The following is a 15,878-nucleotide window of genomic DNA, read 5'->3' as shown; positions in this document are numbered from 1 at the left end:
TGATTATCATGCACTTTCATTCAGGAGGAGGCCTCTGTGTGAGTGTGTGCAATTGTGCGTGTGTGTGTGTGTAGCTGGACGAGGTGTGATGGGGTTTCTATTGCCAGCAGACTGGGGCAGGCAGCGGTATTTGGGTGGGGAGTGGGGGGATGAAAGTCCCCCAGATCATTATACATGTAGGGTGACATTTGTTATAGAAGATGGATGGGGGCTGGTGGGAAGTAGGTGTGTGTGTGTGTGTGTGTGTGTGTGTGTGTGTGTGTGTGTGTGTGTGTGTGTGTGTGTGTGTGTGTGTGTGTGTGTGTGTGTATGTGTGTGTGTGTGTGTGTGTGTGTGTGGTGGGCTCTTACTATGCGATTTGCACATTCAGCAAACAAGCTGAACACCTTGTCCTTGCAATTTGAAAGAAATCCAATTCTCTGTGACGACGTCTTGCATCTCACAAGTTGTTCTGCTGTCCTAAACCCTTGTTCAGAATCTGCTGCTGGTGAAGTGCGGGGGGCTGATGGGAGAGTCACGTATGTAACTGAGGCTAAACATGTGTAATGTCGGATTTTGGATTCACGACAGCATGATTTTGGGAAAAAATGAAAATCCTGATCAACGATGATGTCTGTATTAATGTCAACAAAACAATTTAAAAATAGCTATTTTTCTGCATTTTATGCACATGTAATTATTATAAAAAATATTTGTTCAATTAATAGGTTCTGTGTGGAGGATAAAATGGGACATTTGATTCATGGTGAATCCAAACTACCCTGAGATGTCAGGTTTTTAACTCTTACTGCCAGCACGACTATGATAACCTGATTTCAGAGTGGAAGTTTAAATTTTTGTGGTGAATTTTTTTAGAAAGCCATCAAAAGCATAAATCCATTTTGGCCAAATCCATCTATATCAACTCACTATGCAATTATGTCACCAAGCATACCTTTAAATTCTTGTCTGGCTGATAGGAATGACAGGTTGACGTCATTTCAACAACAATCTGACTGTCTGTCAATTGACTGCTCTGACGTGAAAGAGAAAACAATTAATCTGTCAACAACGGCAGCATTATCATTGTAACATCATATCTTCAAACACAATGCATGTACCTACTGCAAAGCCACTTATCATCAAATGTCAACATCAGCTGAAAGATGACACTCTTCTATCACAGCTTAGAGATTTTCCAACCTGTTGAAAACTTCTCAGAAAAAACCTTAGACAATTATATGCCGAGATATACTGTAGGCTGTGCAGTTACTGTCCATGATACATGCAGTCAGTTAACTACTAATTAATGCAGTCTAATACAACAGTCTTTAAATAAATCCTGCTTTCATGGAGGTTACAATATTAACTCTTTTTATGTTTTTTACTCTGTTTAGCACTTGGAGTTTCATGTGATGTATGGGTTGTGCTGTATTAATAATAATATAAAAAAGGACAGAGGGTGTGTACAGATTGTAAAGCCCTCAGAGGCAAATTGTGATTTGTGATATTAAATAAAATTTGACTTGACATGAAACTATACCATAATTGCTACCTTTTATGCTGCCATGTGCAGTGGATGGTGCATAAGGACTAGAGATGCTAACAAGCTAAACAAACTAGTTAAGAAAGCTAACTCACTGACTGGAGGAGGAGCTGAGTTGGATTCTCTGGAGGCGGTGATGGAGAAGAGGATGCTGTCCAATCCTGCATCCTGATCAACATCTATTATTAAAATGTCTCTGCATGTAAGGCAATGTGACCACAAAACTACAAAAAAAAACACTACCAACAACAGTAAAAAAAACTGTTATTGTCAGCCTCTTGTGGTGTTGCTCTGAACTTTGAACTCCAGCCAGATGATGGCATGACATGTCTGCAGGGTGCTGATCATCATCATGTGCAAGCAGAACAGATAGAGTTTGTGTCTGGGCTGAAGTTTCTCTTCAGAATAGCAGCACAAATGCAATTTTCAGGCATTTTTGTCTGTCTAGTTTAAAAACAAAACAAAAGCATAGTATAAAAAAGAGGGCAACAGTTAATAGCAATTAGCAGTTTTATGTGGCATGCTGTCTGTCGAGCCTTTTATGTAATGCAAAATGAGAGAAAAGACCAGCTGTTAACTCTTTTTCTTCCTCCTCACTGTTTCTCTTTGGTATAAAACATCAAAGATTCAGTGCTTTCTGGTCCCATCTCATATATGAACTAAGAAAAGTTAAACACCATTATGCAGAACACGGATATATCATGAGTTAGAGCTACAAATCATGAGACGTAACCCTCAATTTGTACAACCTCCTTGGTATAAAAGAAGAAGTGTTAGTCAAGATATGTGGTGACATGCATGTTCGCATGTCTGGCATTCCATCAGCTGTTGTACAGTACAGCAGCTATCTTCTGTATCTGTGCTGGTCTGTGTGGGTGGAATAAAAATGCATATGAATGGAAACTCTCATGAATGTTGTGATACAGTTGTTCTACCCTGAATATGTGGCTAATTTGACTGAATGCCATTCTGCTCATCTTCAAATATATGATTTTGTACTTCAAACATATGATTTCACAAATCCATAATAATCTTCATTTAACAATTTGAAAAATTGCTTGGTTGGTTTACATGCTGCTTCTCTACTATATGTGAACAATTACATGCTACAACAGCATTGTTCTATCATTCTATCACTTGCAGTCATTATATGAAGTTTTTTAATGCTATTACTCTAGGAATTATTGTTTATTCTGTTATTGGACACATGAATAAATCTAAAATGCTATTGCATGCTGTTATTTTCCTTTATTTCTTTGCTCTGGTTTTAAATAAAGCTGGAGGAGTGGTGAAGGAGGGGAGACAACAGCGACGTCAAGACTTGCAGTGTGACGAACACAAACATGTTTCCAAACAATGGACCACACCCCGAGGGCGGTGTCTGCTGAATGGACTGTAAAGTCTGATTAAGAGTGTGTGTGTGTGTGTGTGTGTGTGTGTGTGTGTGTTGGTGGGGTGGTATTGAGTAAAGACAGGATGTGTGACGTTGGTCCCCAGCAGAGGAATGGCGTAACCTTGAACCATCCTCACCCCCCCCCGCAAACACACACACACACACACACACACACACACACACACACACACACACACACACACACACACACACAGTGCCAGTCCAGTTTCCTCTTCCTCTCTCTGACTGTGGTGCCTCTCGGCCTTGCGGCCTCAGACTGGTGTGTCCACCTGACACACTCCACCTCTATGACACGCAACAGCAGAGTGTCTCCACAGCATAACAACACAACGAAGAGATAACACTGTTGAAAATAAAAAAAGGACGCCTTATTCTAGTGGCTCATTTGCCTAAATTACACAACATGTTACTTTGATGTCATGAGTTCAACACACATCTGAACAGTTTCTTCCAGTCTGTGGTAAGGCACTGTATTTTGTACTGTCTTATTAAAAAAACAACAAAAAGGAAAGTTTCAAACTTTCTAAACTGGAGGATGTGGTCAAAGATATCTAGCTGGAGAGGTCAGAAGATTACATTTATCATCATGTCACAGAGCAGTAGTTACAGCATATTAAAGGTCTATTTTTGATGTAAATGATGTAATATAGGGAGGCAAAAGTGGCTCAAGCAACAGAAATCCAAACCAAAAAGCTCATACCTGTAGCTTAGAGAACAGAAGACATATGCTTACTACATCTGAACACTGAAAACCACTGAGAAAAGTTGAAAGGGCATTTGTAGGAGTCATACCTTTATACTGACTGTGTTGCTACACCTACTGTATGTACCAGCCTTTAATTACATCTTTTGAAAAAAATCAAAACCACTGGCTCCATTTGAATTGGCATGTTGCTGGCACCATGGTGGACTGGCAGTCTAAGATGTCTCTCATGCAATAAGTCCAACTGAGACTCCCTGTCTCACAGCATTCTTCTCTCTCTGGTTGCTCTCTACTGTCAAATATGAAAAATGTCATAAAAAGATCTTACACATGTGGAATAGAACCAGTATACGTTTGACACATTTGCTTAGTCAACAGATCCTTCTTCTCTATCTCTGCTAACTCTTCAAACATGTCAATAACTCAGCATCCCCGTACGAACTGCTCACATCTTGGTCATCCATCAGGAGAATGTGTCAAGACCAGCGGGAAGTTGCACGAACTTAACCTGCGTCACTTCCTGTGCTAGAGACAGAGATGTCACAGTGATGACAGCAGACGTGTCACATGCTGCACTGCAACACTCAGCACGCATTTCCTGGCAGGCCCGACAAGGAAGAGAGTGCTGCCAGAAAAACATGTCAGGGACCGTGACAGACAGGCTGTCTGATACTCCGGAGCCGAGGCTGCATCAGCTGCTGAAGTCTTGTTCTGCCCTTAATGTTCATGTCGTGTTCTGGATTTTTCACAAAGCACGAAGCATTCCAGGTCATGGATGTGTTTTAAATGAACAAACTACTAACTGGCTATTAGCCACCGTGCTGAGTGTTTACACACTGTGGAGATTTTTAGTAATGTGCAGGTGATAACCAACTATAACTAAAAAGCCTGCCATTAAAGCAATCCAATCTGATTAAAAGAAGAAAGCCTTACAAGAAATCTGCAAGCCATTAGTATCCATAATCATGTAGGGTTGAACAATTCTGAAGAAATATCTTATTATTTTGACTGATATTGCAATTGTGATATGATTTGCAATATTATAGGAAAGGATAATTTTTACATCATTTTCCACTGAAAAATACATTAAAAAGACTGTGGTGTCTTCTTGTTTTTTCTCTGTACTAAACAAACATGTTTTCTGAAGTCTAGAGAACGACGTGTTGGCCAGGACACCCCTGCAGCACCACAACATTTAATTTAAAATGGTATTATGACACACATAAATATTGCACATCTTCTGATTTGCTAACTGCAGTAGCCCATATTGCGATTTCGATAAAATGTCGATTAATTGTTCCGCCTTACTATCATGCAGTAAAATGAACACACACAAAGTCACAGAAATGATCATAAACCACTGACACAGTAACCTGATAATGTGAGAGTGAATCTCTGACCACGTTAAACCTTGCTGTGGCTCACACCTGACAAAGCCAAGATACCAACATAACAAACAAACCTTTTTCAAACATTTCAGCTCTTCCTATCTATCTTCCAACACCAATGCCGCCACCATTTTGTTTGGTTTTCTTTCACAGGCAATAACCACTTGCAGAGTTTTTTTTTTTCATAACTATTTTTGTAGCACTTCTTGCTGTAAAGGAAAACAAAGCAGAGAATGGCAGGACATGCGGGAGCGAAGAACATGATGAATAGACGAAGGTTACACTGGATCGAAATGTCTTTTAGAATTTTAGAGTAATTCACGGTTAAAAGCTAGAACTGACTTTCTTTTAGAGGGAGCGTAAATGACATAATGTCCCACAAGCTTCCATCACCCCTCTTAAACGATGTAAATGACTGATAATTAAACAAAACATCATTAACATTACATCTCTTCTTCTGTAATTAGCGTTACTGCCTCTGTTTTTCATTAGAGAAAATCTGTGGATGACTAAAGCAACACAACAGCTGACAGACATTCTTCGGCTTCTGCCAGACTCATTCATATTCCTACCAATAACCGTTAGTCAGACTGGGAGTCAGACTAGTTTGGCTGAAAGGCTCCTCTAACCAACATGTCCCGTATATTTCTCCAGGCATGCTGAACTGTGTTGTTCTTACTGTTCCATGTGCCAAATACTGTACTAGTAGCAAAGGTACATTACAACACTCAACATTTTTGAGGAATTTCACACAGAGAGGCCTCATTTAATTCCCTCATTACACTGGAGAGGATCAGATTTTTTACATTTTAATCATGCTTGAATGGGTTTCTTGGGCCCTCAGGTCAGAAATCTTGCTACAAAAAAAAAAAAAACTCACTTCAGTTGCAGTAAAACATGGTAATCACGGTCAAGTTTTTCCATGACATTAGTAATTAGGGAGGTTTCTCTCCTCAGCTTGTTAAGTGCAATCATTAGGGCTTAATTCACCATTAAATTAACTTGAACTTGCAAATCTTAGCAGACTAATGACCCTGTGGACTGTCATATCTTCCTGAAGATGTAATGCAGGCTATTCAACATCCTAACTTTTCTTGTATTAAGTTGAAAGACAGGTCAAGATTTCCTTCTGAAAAACAGCAAATGAATGAATTTGCACCATGGGATGACCCTCTTATAGCAGAAAAACTTGGAGTTATGAAGAAACAAACAAAAAAACTGTCATGATTTTCTTGACTTCTCTTGGGAGAACATGGTGACTAACATGTTACTGCAAACATAAGCCAGAGGACAACTGCCCGACATTATGGGTTAAACGTGGCCTCCCTCCTCCAGTCTGACATTATCTGGCTCCAGTATGCAAAGTGTAACTGGATTCCTCAGTCTGGGCAGTACAGAACTATACAGAGAGATGCTTTCTGTTCGCCTCTGGAGATCTGCCACATTACTCAGCATATCATTCGCTGCAGGGCTGTGATCATCAGACCAGGCTGAGTAAGGGTCAGATTTATTCTGTTTGGATCAACAGCAGCGGATTAAAGAGCTGAGTCACTCCTTGGCTAAACTTCAGTTTTTCTCTCTGCCTATAGACGGGCTTCTCTCTCTGTAATGATCTGTTCCATAAACCCTGTGTCTCTGCATAGAAAATTACTCACCAAAATACTCGCTAAAATGCGATGCAGGGACACAGCAACATTCCTAAAATAAAGTCTGACAGGGGAGGACACATGCAGTAGGATGATCAGGTTGTGACTGCGAGGAAGCCAGAGTTTGCTGGAAATGAAACTGAAAGTGAGTGCATCCAAAATGTCAATAATAATTCTTCAGTGCACAAGTAAACTGTCTGTGCAACAATGGGAAGTACAGTAGATAAAAGCTGAACCATACAGATAAATTCCAAGATTGGCCAACATGCTGGATTGTTTTAAAGTTTATACAATCATCTGACAATCTGTTTTCTTTCTTTGCCTTGTCAGACATCTTTTTTGTCACTGGTGAGGACAATTGAGTATTATTACCGGAAGGAATGATGTCCAAAACTACAAAAATAAAACCATAATCTCCATTGAAACATGTTACATCATTTCCAAACATTACTGAATCATTAAGTCAAACAACTAGTAGCATCTGGAGCATGCCAATAGTGTTTATGTGTACTCGTTTCTACACTTTGGATTTACTGGATCATCTCTGTATCCAATGTATTCACAAACTTTGAGTCAAATCCTCTTATTCATTTCACTACATAATGTGCATTCAGTATATACAACCACTCCCTTCTCTAACATTTCTCTCATCTCACAGTCTTTGTTTCTGGCCAGTCTGGTCAGTCTGACCCAAAATGACAAGGTACTATGCGCAACCTCTCACAAAAATTATTTTGCTTCCTCATGCCCAAAGCGATTTGCCTGAAAGGTCAAGCTAGGGGCTACAAGCTGGGGGTGTCGATACACTTTTTTTTTTTTTAAATACAAACAGACATCTGACCTCCTTCATATTGCTAAATGAAATGTAATGGTTGGTTGTGGCTTCACAGATGATGATTAGTGCAGATCCTCCCACTAACAGTTTGAATCAAGGAATTTTCATGTCTTGTTTTGCTGACTAAGACTGGTTAACCAAGATGGTTTTGCTGATGTTTTTCCATCAGATTACAATGCGTCTGCTACAAGAAGCTATTAAGAAATCACTCGTAGGGGAAGTCATTATGAAGCAGTCGACAGCACCAACAATGTACCACTATCTCTCTGCCATTAGCAATTTAATAAAGCAAAAATGTCCAACAAGTCTCTTCAACCCTAAAGAAAAACTCACTCACAGCCTCTGTGTTTCTGCTGACCACAATTAAAGGACTCTTTTGTTGCAGAGTTCCTGTCTGCAGCAGCTAATGGACAGAAATAGCGGCAGCTGTTTCTGACACAACATTTCTGGTTAACAAGAACATGACAAGATGTACTTAGATCACATGATACAGACTTATCACATACAGCTTAGAGAAAACAAAATGAAACATGAAGTGCAAGCACACCACAAGAAACCAGCTTTTCAGGCAGTGGCTACAAAGAAAAAGAGAACCACCCTGATGAAATGTATGTAGGTATCATATAGATGATTGGAATGCAAAACAAGCGGGTAGCAAGCCTGGAAAAAAGGTGTGTGAAAATGCAGACCTGTAGAGTTTAAATGTTTACAACTTAAAATTTGTGGAAAAAACACAGACATCGCTATTAAAATGAAGATAATCCTTCAATGAACCAGACATCACAAAACATTTTTTTTTCTTTATCTTGTCAAATCTGACTTCACACATCCATACATGGAGTAGAGCTTCACAGAGCTGCAGAATTGACAAGAGACTAACCGAACACTTAAAGAGAACAGGAAGAGCAGATAATGCGTCTGCATGGGTTAAACTGCAGCAGCACAGGCCTGAGGAGAGACACAGTAAGCTGACACCTGAGAGGTCGACAACAGAAGAGCCCCATTACACAATGAACTCAACAGACTGACTGTGTGCTCCGACTGTGAGCTTCTGAGTGTCTTTTATGCTCGTCTGCCAGTTCGTTTTTGTAATCGTGTGTATCTCTGTGATAATATGTTTGTCTGCAGGGGTCTGTATGTGTATGTGTATGTGTATGTGTGTGTGTGTGGGGGGGGCAGTTAACAGGGTCTCTGTGAATAATGTCATTCTTCACACGGTAGCCTGATCTCCAGAAAACGCCACCTGTTCTGCACCGGTGGCAGACTACTGTAACCTCTTAACTAGAATTACATAATAGCTGGCAGGAAACCAAATCGTGCTGACAAAGAGCCATGTCAGTATGCATTTGCATTTCCATTAAAATTAAGTGTTATTAATATCTTCTTCTGTATCGGATACGGAGTTTCTTCCTTTTGAACCTGAGTGAGTTTTATTTTTACATTTGGATGTTTGGCTTACAGACAGATGTTTGAAACTGGACTGCAAAAGGACATGCAGGATTTTACACACACACAGCCGTGTTTCCATCACTACAGAGGACGTGACATTGACTTACATTCATTTCCAGAAGACTTATCCTAACCCTACCCATAATGACTACTTGCCTAACCCCAACCCATCCCTGACTGTAACCCAAGTCTTCACCCAAAAATTTAATGATTTACACTATGGGAACTTGCGTTTTGTCCCCATAGGAGAGGCAAGTCTCCACAATGCGAGTGTGTAAATAGATTTATCACCCCACAACATGAGTAATATGCGTCCACACACACACACACACACACACACACACACACACACACACACACACACACACACACACACACACACAACTACTATTTACAGAAAACAGGCTTGCTTAAAGATACATAATGTGAGATCAGAAGATAGAATTTGTCAATCCACAATAATTAGGCTGAATAAAAATACTATTCTGATTAATGTGCATTATTTTCATTAAATTTTCACAAATTGGTTGGACCATTGATTTATTTCTTATTCAGAATGCATAATTATTGATTTCACATTGGCAATCTTCCTATCATACTTACTGTCCCTGAAAGAATAAGTATTTGTTGATTTTTTTAAATTCTGTCTTTACATTTTCATAAGTGTCTGTTACTCACCCCCAACTGATATGGGGAAAAAAATTACATATTTACATATACGCATACACTACATATATGCACTTAACTCATCAAGATGTTCTCTACTGAACAGTTATGTCATTTCCATTTCCATCAATAGTAAGAAATATTATTTGGAACTGAGCATGATTAGCAAAGTATGCACAAATGAAAAGAAGAGCACTATAAACATATTATATGTAGGCACCGAATTGACAACTCTGGCATTTTACTGCGATGCATCAGCGTCATTGACAGACTGCACAGAGCAAGACTGTACTTTGAGCAAATACATGTTAACAGGGGAGCTTCAGTTTAGAAAAACATTTATTCCATAGAGTAAGAAAAAAAGTTTTGTTTATTTTTCTAACTCCACATAGACCATGAACCTTTGAATATGATACAACTCATTGAAATGAACTGAGAAATGAACACTACAGTGCTCTTTAGCCAGAAAAACCACAGTTCCCTCATTTCCATGGATTTGTCATTGGCCGCTCTTGCCCTGCCCAATATGGCAGCAACACTGACGTATATATATGTTTATGGGGAGCAACACCTACAGAAACTCAAACCTCATCTAAATACACTCCAAGGAGGAAGAAACCACAGTGAACTGAGTGATGGAAAAGCCTTTTACAAAGCGCACTGTAAAAACACGACCAAGACAGAAAGTAAGATGGTAATTCAGCAAAGAATACTAATTTTAAATACTTCAATTTCCCTTAAAAACCTGCCACTGCTGTACTCTTGAGCAAGCCATTTATGGGATGGTCTGCTAAATCTCTTAAGCTCTTTTCCCAGCACTGCCCCGCTTCATACTTCCGTACTTTCACAGCTCAATCTGTTCACTGCTTCCACAGTTTGACACTGCAGCCCACTTACAAGTATCACCGGAGCCACAAGGAGCACGGTGACTTGCTCATGGGCACCTTGGTAGTAGGTGTCAAGGCTCAACAGATGGTAATTCAATCGCCTCTCCGGGGATTTAAGCCGGAAGTTTCCCCGTAGTTGGCCCACTTCTCTGACCTTTGAGCTACTGCTGCACCCGTAACTCAAAATACATTTCAGTTAAGCTGGCGAGTGTACAAAACTGCACACGTCAGTGAGGCATTGTGGCCAATATAGGTCATCTAATATCAACCTGCCTAATTTTATACCAATCATGCGTGGTTCTATTGGCCTCAGTGGACCACATGATTAAAAGCCTGGAGCTGTTTATGACTGTATCTGGTGTGTTTCTAGGTGAAACGAATGCCACTGGGGACATCAGAGGTGGTGCCAGCTTTTGGGTAACAAGTCAGGACAGCAAGCTCATGAATCTTTTGCTTGTATCGGGAACACAAAAGCCCTTCTCTGCCCTGCGGTGGCACACAGAAAGACATGTTGTTTTTTTTGGTAAGCATGCACAGCTGTACATGTGCGCACAAGCACTCACCCACACCTACTGTATGACTTCCTTTTCTCTCACACACAGATAAAACCTCATGACCAGCCCCAAGCAAAACAGTTTGTCCATTCCCACAGTGCAGCAACTGTACAGAAACTGTATATTGTACTTGTGAGAACCTTCACTGACGATATTCCAGCTCTCAATTCAAAGTTTAATCACCACATGTTTCATGCTTACCTAAACTGAAGCCAACTATAACAACCCTAAGGCCAAGTGTTAGCCAAGCCAACATTTTAACTGTGACAAAATGCTTAAGAAGAAGACAAAATATTGGATCCCATAAAAATACTAATAGAAAGCAACCAAAACACAACATACACACATATTTCATCAATCTTCTTTGGCAGTTTACCAACACAACAGACTGAGAAAAAAAGAAACAACAACTAAAGCTTACGTGTAAACACTGGCCGGCGTCTATAAAATATGCAGGTTTAGCAGGTTAGACAAAGTTGTCTGTATGTGGAAATAAGGAAACAACAGGACAAACGTGGATACAGATGCAATCCAAGAAAAAGCTCTTAAGTTGATTTATGACATTACTTAAGACAACAACAAATATACAAGAGTAATGTAACTGTATGGACCAAAATGTGTCAGATGTCACAATGACCTAAAGGGAAAGATGCAATGTAACATAACAACGTCCTCACAGAATCAAAACATCCATGACAAGTACACTGTTAACATTTTGCTTGGGCACAAACAATGTAACTTATTTTTAAGTAAACAAAGGTATAGATTTTCAGGATAAGTTTCCAAATATAGAAATTTCATGAATTTATTCTTCCAGTAGCAGTATTTGTCAGTAGTCAAACCATACTGCAAACTGTTCTCCATTAATTTATAATGTTACAGCATTCTTGTGCTACGATGTGGTGCTTATTTTCTGGCTAGAAAGGCTAACAAGAAGCCAAAAAAGGGAATAAACAAATCAATATGTTAGACACTTCGCTTTCTGTGTAAAAGTCTTAATATGCTTTTGGTTTATGAAACTGTTCAAAACGCCTTCAGATAAATTTAAAAATGCTTGGTTGTTCTGCTAAAACAAGGCTGTTTTTGAAGTTTGCTGTTTTTCAGATTAAAAGAAAACCTTTGTGTAACTACAAGTTAATTCCAGAGATTTAATCTTGTGACAACAGAATTAAGATCATCACTTAAGGTAAAACAAAAATATCACCAACACAGGTTCAGGCTTTTGGTTTCTTTTGATGATAGCACTGTGCAGATTTGATGCATTTTTCTGATGCATATCATCTGGAACATCTACATAATTTATACTTTGTCATGAAATTTAAAATGTAGCACAATGTAATGCAGGGATACAATAATTACCCAAATGTACAATAATGGGAGTTAAAGCACCTAACGTGTAAAGAGCACAAACACGTGAGGTCATGGAGGGAACAGCGAGTACAATCATGCAAATTGTGGATGCTGGTGTGAAAGCTCTGGCTGTCATGAGTGCTATGACTGAATTGTAACTCAGCGCGGTGTTATTGATCTCAAAAGATGACAAAGCCCCAGGAGGATCAGTATACAGGTTGAGTTATGTAACAAGTGTGTTTATGATGGTCTCCGCTCTGCAGGAGGTTATGAAACAGAGTGAAAAAAACCCACCCCATTCACTTTCTGTGTTACACGCACCAACATGTCACACATGCATCCAAAACATCCATGTAACATGCTGTGTACACTTTTATTTACTTCAATTCTGTTTTTAGGCTACAGCTCAACATCAAGCTCAAAATCATGAAACTAAAATTTACTCAACTTGACATCCTAGGAAAGTAAAAACAAAATACTAAGTTCTCAGCTATAACAGTTTTGTAAGCTGTTCTGATATTTCCGTCTCAGTTGCTAAATAAGCAGAGGAAGTTGTAGAATCTAGTCAAGGCGTGCGTTTGTTTCATGTCAAAGACGTTCATGAAACAGCTCTTAAGCTAAATGGAGGAGTGAGGTAAGAACTCAATCCTGTGTGAAGCAGGGAGAGAAAGAGAGACAGTAGTGAGGTGAGATGGTTTCTTGGACTGAAATAGTTAAAAGTCAGCTGTGAGCATCTCAAGTACATCATAGCTTCCACTGAAAAGCATATAGACTCTGAGTGCACACAGCAACATGACCACAAGCCATTATTCAAATGCCAAACAGTCTCAACCTGGGAGGAATCTGAGCTGCAAGAAAGCAGAACAGTTCAGAGAAATTGTCATAATATAATGTGAATAACAAGAAACCATACTGATCATCTGTCCTGGCCCTTCGCAGCCAGGGGAGGGGTCTGGAGGACCCCCTGTTGTTGCCATGGTGAGGTTGCTAACAAGAGTGGCTTGTGACACAGCGAGCACAGCAATCATTCTGCTGTCGAGCTCACAGCCAAGTAGTTTATTCCCTTCACTGCTTTTTAAAAAAGATTCCTCCTCTACAAGCTTTGCTATGACATGCTTTTTTTTGCAATGTACCATAATACAGGTGCACCTGAATATGACCAGGTCTGTTTTATGAGGAGATAGTGGGGTTAGTGAAGACATAGAACAAATTATTATTCCTTCAGGTGTTTATATGATTAGCAATAGGGCTAGGCAATATATTGATATTATATTATATCGTGATATGAGACTGAATATCATGACTCAAGATTTTGGATTTCATTATATTGTGATAAGTCATAAGCATTGTCTTTTCCTGGCTTTAAAGGCAGCATTACAGTAAAGTGATTTAATCTTCTGATCTTACCAGACTGTTCTAGCTGTTCTATTATTTGCCTTTATCTATTTAGTCATTAAGTCTTAGTAAGTCATACTACTGACGATTATTTATCAAAAATCTCATTGTGTTCATATTTTGTGAAAATACCAATAGTTATTCCTTCAGTATTATTCCAATATCAATATTGGGGTATTTGGTCTAAAATATTGTGATATTTGATTTTGTCCATATCACCCAACAACAATACAACAAACTTATATAAATATATAATATAAATAACTGTCAAAACAATTTGGTATTGAATGGCAATGGCACTTAATAATTAATATTTGATAGTATCAAAGTTCAGTACTCAGTCCTATGTGGCACTCACTATTATGTGAAGTCAGCTGCAATGATTAATTGATTAATCGATTATTAAATTAATTGCCAGCTACTTTGGTAATCGAGTCACTGATTGGAGTAATTTTTTAAGAAAAAAGGTAAAAAATTCTCTGATTCCAGCTTCTTAAATGTGACTATTTTCTGGTTTCTTTACTCCTCCATGAGAGTAAACTGAATATCTTTGGGATGTGGACAAAACAAGACATTCGAGGACGTCATCTTAGGCTTTGGGAAACACCGATTGACATTTTAAATCAAACAACTATTAATCAAGGACCGATTAATTGACTAAGAAAATAATTCTTAGCTGCAGCCCTAGTGGAGTCTTCTACTAAACACCATGTGGCCAAACAGCTGGTTTGTAGTGTAAATGGATAGAAAAAAAGGAAAGAAAGAAAAATCAGTGACTGGAAAGGACTTTCCTGAACATATTATTTCAATGATCATTGGAATAAAAGACTTTATCTAAATGCAACGTCACTTTTTGAAGCCCTACATTTGGGTGTGGCCTGACAACCTGTCAAAACCACCCACAACAGGTTCATATAACAAGATCAAAATGCCGCCTGGATTCTGCCACCTCTACAAGTGTTTCTGGGCCCTGGATGGTAAAGGCTACGGGCAATAAACACCTAACTGTAACAATCTGCAGTGAGTCAGGAGCACGGTCAAGATCACACAGCAGGTTAGAGAGGAAAGGTGGCAGAATCTCTCCCATGAGCTCCCATACAGCCAGTAATCAAAAGTGCCCCTGAGCAGAAAGACCTAATCCTTATGTATTGTCCCATAGACATTTAAACTTACTTAACCTGCAACAAGGATGGTAAACTATATTTCATTTATGTCACTCTTTTAGTTAGAAGGTTCCACCCAAAATATGGCGTAAATTATGAGGAAAGGTCAGTGCGAAAGCCTAGGAAACCATCTAACTGTGAATGAATCAGCACTGCTGGTTGATTACAATATCACCAGACTTGCAGGGATAGGGGTAGTGACGACATATGTTTTAAAAACATGCATGTGTCCTATATTTTGTCAGCTGCTGGCCGGTGCTGCAAAAGGAAGTAGCTCATTGTGAGAGCTTCAAATCCAAGAGGAGTGAGTGATATTTCAGGCTGCTGTTGCTGTAAGCTAGGTGCCCTTGAGATAAAGGTGGGGATCCTCAGTACAACTGCACTACTGATGTGGTGAAAGGATACTACACAAAAGCTCATATCCTCACAAGCACCTTGACAAAAAAAATCTGTAACATACTTTAAAAAAGCCATGCAGTTCATAGACCTGTCTCCCCAAAACCCAGACACTGCCACAGACACAGAAAAGTATCAGAAGGACAAAACAGGCTAGCCTGACACAGCAGATTTTGCAATATTGTGCTCCCCCGAGCCTCCTTTCACAGTTTCATTAAAAGGGGGGAACTGGATAGACCAGACAGGGAGGAGAGGGGGACAGAGAAGGTGAAAAGCTGGATGTAAGGTGATGGACTGGCAGAAAAAAAGGAGGGATGGGTGCAGGGCAGGCTGGGTGTGGAAAGGGCTGGGTGGCCTTGCATCAGATGCATTAATTATTGATCAGCTGGGAGAAGACAAACATGCGCACTGAAGACACCGGTGGGTGAAGGAGGTGGAGGTGAAAGTCTCGTCAGATTTTTTTTTTCGGCAACTCATTGATTAAATTTGTGCATTTTGCATGTTTGC

General features: G+C 39.5%; 1 protein-coding gene across 4 annotated transcripts in view; it reads right to left on the bottom strand.

The window, feature by feature from the left end:
• Window positions 1–15,878, bottom strand: part of mark4b (MAP/microtubule affinity-regulating kinase 4b) — a 63,695-nt gene that overhangs the window by 46,353 nt on the left and 1,464 nt on the right. The window lies entirely within an intron of this gene.

Source organism: Lutjanus erythropterus, chromosome 4 (assembly GCF_056507025.1).
Source record: "Lutjanus erythropterus isolate fLutEry1 chromosome 4, fLutEry1.hap2, whole genome shotgun sequence".
In the NCBI taxonomy this organism is placed as follows: domain Eukaryota; kingdom Metazoa; phylum Chordata; class Actinopteri; order Lutjaniformes; family Lutjanidae; genus Lutjanus; species Lutjanus erythropterus.
The sequence above is the reverse complement of the archived record's forward strand: the minus strand, read 5'-3'. Positions and strand labels throughout refer to the sequence as shown.